A 9,743-nucleotide genomic window follows, 5' to 3' on the forward strand; every position below is an offset into this window, starting at 1 on the left:
ACAGGATCTTACTATATATATTTATGCTAGTCTTAAACTCATTATCATTCTGCATTCTAAGTTCTAAGATTAAAGGTGTGTGCCATTATGCCAGCTCTACTTTTATGCGATCAACATTTTTATATTCCATATATGAGTGAGATCATATGGCACTTGTTTTTCTGTGCATGGCTTATTTTACTTAATGATCTCCAGTTCTACCCATGTCATTATGAATGATAGGATTTTATTTTAATGACTGAATATTATTCCATGTATATATGTACCACATTTTCTTTCTCTATTCACCAGCTGATCAACAATCAGTAGTTTCCATGCCACAGCTATTGTAAATGGTTCCAGACTTGAACATGGAGAACAGATAAATCTTCAACATATTCATTTTGTTTTCCTTGGACATATACTCAGTGTTGAGCTTACTAAATCATATAGCGATTCCGTCCTCCATACTACTTTTCATAATGGCTATACCACTACAATCCCCATGCCTACCAACAGTGTACACAAGTTCCTTTTCTCAAACCCTCACCAACTGCTGTTATCTTTTGTTTCTGACAATAGTCCTTCTTATTCTAACAATAGTCCTTCATATTGTAGTGAGGTGCTATCTCAGCATGGCTTTGGTTTGCTTTTCCCTGGCAATTTAATTAGTGGTGTTAAGCACTTTTCATATACTTGTTTCCTACTTGTTGTGTCTTTTTTATATATTTTTTATTGTAAAGATACTGTCAGAGGGGCTACAGTTACATAAGTAAGGTAATGAGTGTATTTCCTCTTGAGCATTGTTACCCTCTCCTTTGTTTTTCCCCCCAGCCCTCCCTTCCCTCCCTACCTCCCTAACCCTCCCCCCACCAAGTTGTAGAGTTCATTTTTAACATAGTGTCTTGTACATAGTGTCAGTGTTACAATGGGTCAGCCTGTATCCTTACTTCAGCATTTTGTTATTCCCTTCCCCTCCCCAAATTAGAAAAAATGTATATACAAGATACAGGGCACCGGAATCAAATACAGAGAAGTATCTATTAAAGTATATTCCTCATGTTTAGTTGAGTTATTTGTTTTCTTTTCTTCATTGAGCTCTATGAGTTCCATGCATATTCTGGATATCCACAACTTGATAGATATATAGTCTCCCATTGTGTAGGTCTCTTCACCTTTATTATTTCCCTTGATGTGTAGCAGCTTTTAAGTTAGATGTATTAGCATTTATTTAGCTTTGGGGTTTTTTTTCCCCCCTATACTTCTGGAGTCTTCTCCAAAAGCTCTTTCCAAGCCAATGTCTCAAAGCTTAAGTATTTTGTAAACATCATTTTTCATGGACACATACTCTTTTATATTATCCTGAAGATCCTGGATGGCCTAACTGTAGGTGGAGGAAGTTTTCATTTCCCTCCCTCCTGATAGGTGAGAGATTAAAAGCCTTTCATCTTCAGTAGGCTTTTTTGTGTACATTTCAATTTTCTCACAAGTAGTCTTTGTAACCTTCCCATAGTGATACATCTTCAAACCTTTGAAACAAATGGTCCTTTGAAATGATTCAGTCACTCATCGAAACTGCTGGTAAGTTACAGAGTTGTGCTCTACTCCTGATGAATATCACTTTGAGATTTTAACTAAGTTTTCCTGTTCTCACCTTCCATCCAGTTAGAAACTAGACAGTATGTCTTACTTAGGACCTGGTGTCTTTCTAGGGACAATTTTTCTAAAATGAAAGAGTCACTAAATTATACCCTGATCTAGAGTGAGAGACTCTAACACTCGTTTTACAGATTAAGCATGTGTATAGTAGAAACTAATGTCCCACAATTTCCTATTAAAGAAGACTGGGCAGCATCTACTTGATATTATACATGTGGCAATGCTTAACTAAATCAAACTTGAAGCAAAAGAGTCAATTTTGTGTCTACCTCCTTTCTTGTACTGAAACTGAAGCCCTATAAGTTATCTTTCTCAAATTCATAAAATAATACTTTTATCAGTTGACCAATCCTATTTTGGTTTTCATTCTATGGAATAAAAAGGAGCACAAACAGACAGTTGATTTTCACTCTCTTTTAAAAATACTCTGTTACACGAAAGAAACAGATTATTGTATTAGTCATTTTAAATTTACTCTTGAAATTAAATGGCATTCAAACATGTTGTTAAGAGGTAGAAATGAGGTCAGATAATGTGATGTTAGGAAAATGAACCCTTAGATATGTATTTTAATGTTTTTTTTCTTTCATGCATGTGTTTCTAACGCATTTATACGATTATTTCTTTGTTGCTTTGTATGTCCCTCCCCCACAGTATAACCCCCGCTTTCACTATATTTGATGTCAGTATAACTTGTGGAGGAGATGGGGAAAAACAAGTCGTTTAAGGATACAGGTGGACCTGTTGCAACAATGAGAAGTACAAGTTGTCATGTCAAAACGAGCTTTACAACGTCGGTGGCGGGGGGAGGATGGGGGGGCGGGGGGAGGCTGGGAAGGGATGTGAAGGGTAAACAAAGGAGAAGGCTGCAATGCTTGGTAAGAAATGTATGCATTATCCTGCCCATGTAATTGTAACCCCTCCGTACAGTATAAAAAATAAATAAATAAATAAATAAAGAGGTAGAAATGACAGAGGTAAAATAAGGGACCTTAAGCCCATCAAAGCACAGAGAAAACCCTCTACATTTCTAATACTGGTTTATGTCCTGATATGTGTGTGTGTGTGTGTGTGTGTATGTGTGTGTGTGTGTGTGTACCAATTTATGTACCAAAATTATAACATCTATTTCCCAATCACTTTATATTCTAGATACTTACAACTGGAGATGCTATTATCCCCATTTACCGATGAGAAAATTGATCCTCAGTTAGGGTTAAGAAATCTTAAGGAGTAATGGAACCAAGATGAGAACTAGACACTTCTAGCTAAATGCGATGGTAGAACTGAAGTGCTACATTGACGATCTACAGCCAACCCTCTCCAGTATTAAACACAAAAAGATGAGAATGTTTAATACCATTGTTACAAGACAGCTAATGCCTTTTTAGAGGTTAAGTGCCAAGAATCACTGAGGGAAAGGAAGAGTGACCCAAAGACACTGGAAAGCATAATTAAATTATACTTCATAAAAATGTGCCTGTATTTTTCTGGAATAATTCCACATTCTTTAAGTCCATATGTGTTCTTGACACTCAAGGACATTCTATAGCATGGCTAAAAAAACCTACCTTAATCAAACAACAAGGATACTGTAACCCAACCACATGGTTTGCTGGAGAAAATATGACATAGGTGACTAAATTCGATATGCTGTTTCAAATATAACGGGAACTATGTCTAGGAGCAGACCTTGAGAGGTAAGAAGAAATTTCAGAGAATTCACTACCTATTTCTCTTTACCTAGGATGTTTCTCTCCAATCTGTTAAGTAAATCACACTTGTCCTTCCAAGTTCAGAGTAAATAAAACTTCCTCAGATGCTTTCTTTAGCCACCATCAACCCCCCCCACACACATACATACATACACACACTCGCCACTTCACCTTCAATTGATCTAAACTTTGTCTCCCCACTGTAAGTGCCTCCACACTTTTTACAATATGGTAGAATGCAATGAGGAAAATGTATCTACAGATTTGTTCATGCAGTTATTTATTATGTGCCTCTTATCAAACCATAAACATGAACACAGAGTCCACATCTCTTTCATTCACAGAGTAACCCTGTGTCTAGCATACAGTGAGTGTCATTAAGACATTTACTCAAGGCATAAGACACTCCAACATGGCTCTCCTGACATCCACCTTCAGTTAATATGACTGCAATTATGGCTTTCTCTCTCTGGTACCCTAACCAGAGTATTCTTGTCTTATCTGGCTTCCTAAGATCCAGACACTAGGAATACTCCAGTATACAGTGCACCTTGATACTAGCTAAGATTTCAGCCCTGTAATACCGTCTGTTTCCTTACCCTGAGCTGAGTTCAACAATGTAGGCAACTCAAACACCCACTTCTTTCCCTCCCCAATTCTCTTATAATTGAGGCCAGCACTACACAAAACACTCAGCATCTCCCTCCCCTCTTTTTGGGCCCTCTATGAGCCCCACATCTCCCAAAGAAGATGGGGATTTCTCCTGTACAGAATGCATACCAGGGGGCTGGGAAGGTGGCTCAGTGGTACAGCGCTTGCCTTGCAGAATGCATACCAGACTCATTTTGCTACATTAAATGTAGAAGAGGAAATATAACTGGCATTTAACTGGGAATTCCAGTTACAAAAGTCACAGGATTTGGACCTTCACTCACAAGCCTTGAAGATCAAATCCCAGTTGGGCCCATTTCTAGCTATATGCTTGAAGAAGGCCAATTCCTCTTGTGCAAAAGAACGATGAAAATATCTTGCTCTATATGTTGCTCATATTTCTCACAGTGTGTGAATCTCCCTCATATTTAAGATAGAAATAAGATTCAATCTCCATTTCACACTTTTCATTAGAGCTGAATAAATGTTCATTGGATTGCTTAGAATAGATGGTGGGAAATAACATGCAACGTGTTTAACTTGAAGCATGAGTACTGGCAGAACTCTGGCGTAGAAATTTGCATAGTATTCTTCCTGGATGCACATCCTTTGGTCATAACATAACCAACAGGATCTACAAGGCATCATTGAGGATCTTCAAGAATTAGAGTTGTCTCCAAAACGAGCTTTACAACGTCGTTGGAGGGGGGGAAGGGGGGGAAGGAGAAGGATTGGGATTGGGGGGGAGGGGGGAGGCTGGGAAGGGATGTGAAGGGTAAACAAAAGAAGGAGGCTGCAATGCTTGGTAAGAAATGTACGCATTATCCTGCCCATGTAATTGTAACCCCTCTGTACAGTATGTTCACAAATAAAATAAAATTTAAAAAAAATTTAAAAAAAAAAAGAATTAGAGTTGTCAATTTGTAAGCTATCAAGGAGAGACCCTGCGGCTACTCCTGCACAAAGCAAGTCTACCAGGATAATGCCTTCTTTGATCCAAAGTCCAGCAAAAATCATGCCTTTCATTTTCACTTCTAATTTTCCCCCAAAGCCCTGCCTTATACATGTTGTAACGCTCACAGGATGATTGTGGGGAAATAATGAAGCCTGAGATTCTTTCTTTGAGTTTTGTAGATGTATTCCAGCTGTTGGCATTAAAAAAAAAATGCAAAAAATAGACAATGATAAAAAGAGTTGTGCATATCATCACAAAACAACAGCACCAAAGGAAGGAAGGAAGGAAGGAAGGAAGGAAGGAAGGAAGGAAGGAAGGAAGGAAGGAAGGAAGGAAGGAAGGAAGGAAGGAAGGAAGGAAAGAAGGAAGGAAGGAAGGAAGGAAGGAAGGAAAGATACAGCTGAGCACCAGGGGCTCATGTTGATAATCTTAGCTACACAGAGGTTGAGATCTGAGGATAATGGTTCAAAGCCAGCCTGGAGAAGGAAAGTCCATGAGACTCTTATCTCCAATTAACTACCAAATGAACTGGGAGTTCAAGTCCCAGGACTGGCACACATATATATACATGCACACACACACACACACACACACACACACACACACACACAACACACATATACACACACAGTTATGCTAAACATAAAGGAAATAAAAATAAGAAGAAACTACCATATTGGCTAAGTAATTACACTATCTTTCTTGTAGAAGAGATTTGCATAAACAATCTTTGAGGTTATAGTAAAGATTACATGAAAAATATGGTTAAAATCATGCAAAATGAAAAAGAAATGTAAATAAAAACACAATGAACCTATTATTATTACTATGAACCTACCAGATAAGTGAATAAAAGTATGATAATTATCACATTAAAAAAATTATTTAAGCCAGGCACCGGTGGCTCATGCCTATAATCCTAGCTACTCAGGTGGCTGAGATCTGAAGATCATGGTTCAAAGCCAGCCCAGACAGGAAAGTCCATAAGACTCTTATCTCCAATTAACTACCAGAAAAGTGGAAGTGGTGCTGTAGCTCAAGTGGTAGAGCGCTCGCCTTGAGCTGAAGAGTTGAGGGACAGCACCCAAGCCAGAGTTCAAGCCCCATGACTGATTTAAAAAAAAAAAATCATATAGAACAATTGCATAAACATCTTTTAACCATTTAGACAAGTTTATCTCCCCGAATTATAAAAGTGGTAGCTAAAGATTATTATTGTATTCTAGTTATAAGCTACTGAGCTAAGGCTCATGCACACTTCAACTCATTGAATGCTCACTTCATCTCTAGACTAGGAGTACCTTTATCTCTATTTGATAGTTAAGGAAACAGAAACTTAAAAAAGGTTAAATCATTTACTCACAATGACACACAAAGTAACTGTCTCAGTCTGTTTTGTGCAACAGAATATTAGAAACCAGCACATTTATAATGAGCAGAGGTATATTCTCTAATGTATCTTAGAGGTTTAAGACCAAGAGCTAGTTATCTCTCAAGGAAACTTCTACTTGTAATATCCCATGGCAGAAGGCAAGAAACAGTGAGACCAAAATCATTGCTTCAATGCTTGGTAAGAAATGTATGCATTATCTTGCCCATGTAATTGTAACCCTCTGTACAGTATGTTCACAAATAAAATAAAATTTTAAAAAAAGAGAAAAATTCCAATATTTACTCAATAAATATTTTTAAAATTGATTTTAACTACTAAAAAAAAACAAAATCATTGCTTCAAGACCTTTTATAATTGACATTAAACCATTCGGGGGACTATAGTCTCCCATTAGACCCCAACACTGCCTCTCAACACTAACAAAATGCTAAGTGTAGCTGGGCGCTGGTGGCTCACGCCTGTAATCCTAGCTACACAGGAAGCTGAGATCTGAGGATCACGGTTCAAAGCCAGCCCTGGCAGAAAAGTCTGTGACGCTCTTATCTCCAATAAACCAGGAGAAAACCAGAAGTGGCGCTGTGGCTGAAGTGGTAGAGCACTAGCCTTGAGCTGAAGAGCTGAGGGACAGCGTCCAAGCCCAGAGTTCAAGCCCCACGACTGACAAAAATAAATAAATAAATAAATTTTTAAATGATAAGTGTGTTAGTTTCTTTTACTGTGATAAAATACCTGACATGTAGAATTTTTTAAAAAGATTTCTTTGGTTAGTTCAGAGGTTTCAGTCCATGATTGGCTGGCTTTGTTTGCTTTTAAGCCTGTGACAAGGCAGAAACATCATGATGGAAGTATATGGGGGATGAAAGCTGTTCACTTCATGCAGCCTGGAAGCAGAGAGAAAGAAAGGAGGGAGGGATAGGGGACAATGCCCAACCTTCAAAGGCACAGTCCCCTAGTGACCTACTTTCTCCAACCAGGCCCTGCCTCCTCACAGTGCATTCAGTATAAACTCACCAATATATTAACTCATGGACAAAGTGAGCACCCCATGACTCAATCACCTCTTCACTGTGCTGGAACTGAGGTGTGAGCTACCACTCTTGGCTCACACTCACCACTCTACAGCAACACCAGCTGGGGACCAAGCCTATAGTACAAGAGCCTTTTGGAAAAGAAAAAAAAAAAAAAACGTATTTTCTTTTTGAACTATGGCAGGATTACGGCTCTATCATATGCTTTGGGGAGGACATAATCAAAGCAAAGTGGATAAACACACCTGAACTTGAGCTGGCAACTTCATAAAGATTGCACTAGAATTGTATATGTGGTTAGCAGTCTTTTTTTATCAGGACTATGTGGGTCTCTCTTCACTGCTGGCCTGAGAATCACTCAGACACAGTCAAGAGAAGCAAAACTTGTTGGGCTGGGAGGGTGGCTCAGTGGTAGAGCGCTTGCCTTGCATGCCTGAGGCCCTGGGTTCGATTCCTCAGCACCACATAAGCAAAAAAGAAAAAAACCGCAAGTGGCGCTGTGGCTCAAGTGGTAGAGTGCTAGCCTTGAGCTGAAGAGCTGAGGGACAGCATCCAGGCCCAGAGTTCAGGCCCCATGACCGGACCAAAAAAAAAAAAAAAAAAATTGTCAGGTCTTGACATCATCTTGAATGAATGGACCCAGACCAGGGATTCATGAACTATCAGCCAGAACAATACATCATCATGGATCTAAGCAATGATGATCTGAACATTAGGAACATTTCACAACAACAGGTTCATTCATTTGATAATCTAAATAAAGCAGAAGAGTGACATCATTAATATGGAGAAAGGATACTAGTAATCAGCCTTGGGTTAGGCCATTATGATAGGGTAATCTTACATCTTTGAACCCTTGAGCCAGGCTCTTTTATTCTACCTGAAGATCCATCCATCTGGTTGCTGGTATGACACAAATGTACCAAAGGCCCTGTGTCTAGTTACTTGTTCAATTTCTTGGAATTATTAAGGATACTTGGATAGTCTCTGAAAATCTGAATGATAATTCAATATACTAGCATTACTGGGATCTTAAGGGCAAGGTAGAAAAGGCATTCCATTGTACATCTTACACTGAATCTGATTTGACCCTCTTCTGTTTCCAGCCGTGCAGTCAGGGAATGGAAAGGAGGCCACCTCTGACCCTCTTCAGGAGCTGAAATGCTGTCCCAGCCTTGGGAAAACTGTCATGCTCAGTTTTCCACCTTTTGGAACAATTTTAAGGGCCTTCATCCCCTAACATGTTCAGAACAGCACCTCCAGGAAATAGAATTGTTCACCTCAGCCTTGCTGGCCATGGTGTCTCATGTTACTAGTCCCGGTGGGAAGCTTCTCTTCCTCCCGCTTGCTGTGTCTCCCTTCCCCCTATCCTTTTCCTCTAGTTCCCACACTCACTGAATAAGGAAGGTCAATCCAAATACATCTGTCCACATCTTTGGAATGTCACAGAGAAGTAACAGCTGTTGACCTCTGTTCCAAATACATTATCCTGTTTGTCCCAAAAGTAGCTTGGGTGAACTCCAACTAACATATATAATCACAACCTCCTATGGGGAATGTAGGACCAAGAGGATGTATTCTTGCTTGAAATACTTGCTTTAGTAAATGCAGTACCCGCTTTCAAGTACTGGGTTCTATTACTGCAAATGATAAAAAAAAAAATAATAATAATCAGCTGAGTACCAGAGGCTCATGTCTGTAATCCTAACTCTTAAGGAGTCTGATCCAGAGAATGGCAGTTTGAGGCCAGCCCAGGTAGGAAAGTCCAATACACTCCATATCTCAAAATAACCAGCAAAAAGCAAGGCTGGAGGTATGGCTCAAGTAGTAGAAAACCATCTGAGCAAGCAAGCCAAGCAAGCACAAGACCCTGAGCCCAGGAATGACAACAATAATGATGATATTAATAATCAAAATAATAACTATGGCTAAAGTCTACTAAGAACTTATGTGCCATAAACTAAACTACAGACATCTCAAATTTTAATACTTTTTCCTTTAGATTTTAGAAAAGATAGAATTTTACTTTGTATCTAAGTGACTATCCTTCTGCAGCTCAATCAGCACACACACACACACACACACACACACACACACACACACACACACACACACACACACACACACACACACACACACACACACACACACACACACACACACCCTTCACTAACCTCCCTTAGACACAGATGATAAAATTGAAGATCTGTGTGCTTTCTCCTAAAAATATTGGAGTGGGGGAAAAGGAACTTGGGAGGAAAAAAAATCAAAGCTGAAATTGAGATGCTATAAACTATCTGACAGTACAAAGTAAAGATCAAGGGTAAAAATGTTAAGCCTAAAGCAAGGTCCAGATAGAACAC

Source organism: Dipodomys merriami, unplaced genomic scaffold (assembly GCF_024711535.1).
Source record: "Dipodomys merriami isolate MVZ:Mamm:240054 unplaced genomic scaffold, mDipMer1.0.p SCAF_1, whole genome shotgun sequence".
Taxonomy (NCBI): Eukaryota; Metazoa; Chordata; class Mammalia; order Rodentia; family Heteromyidae; genus Dipodomys; species Dipodomys merriami.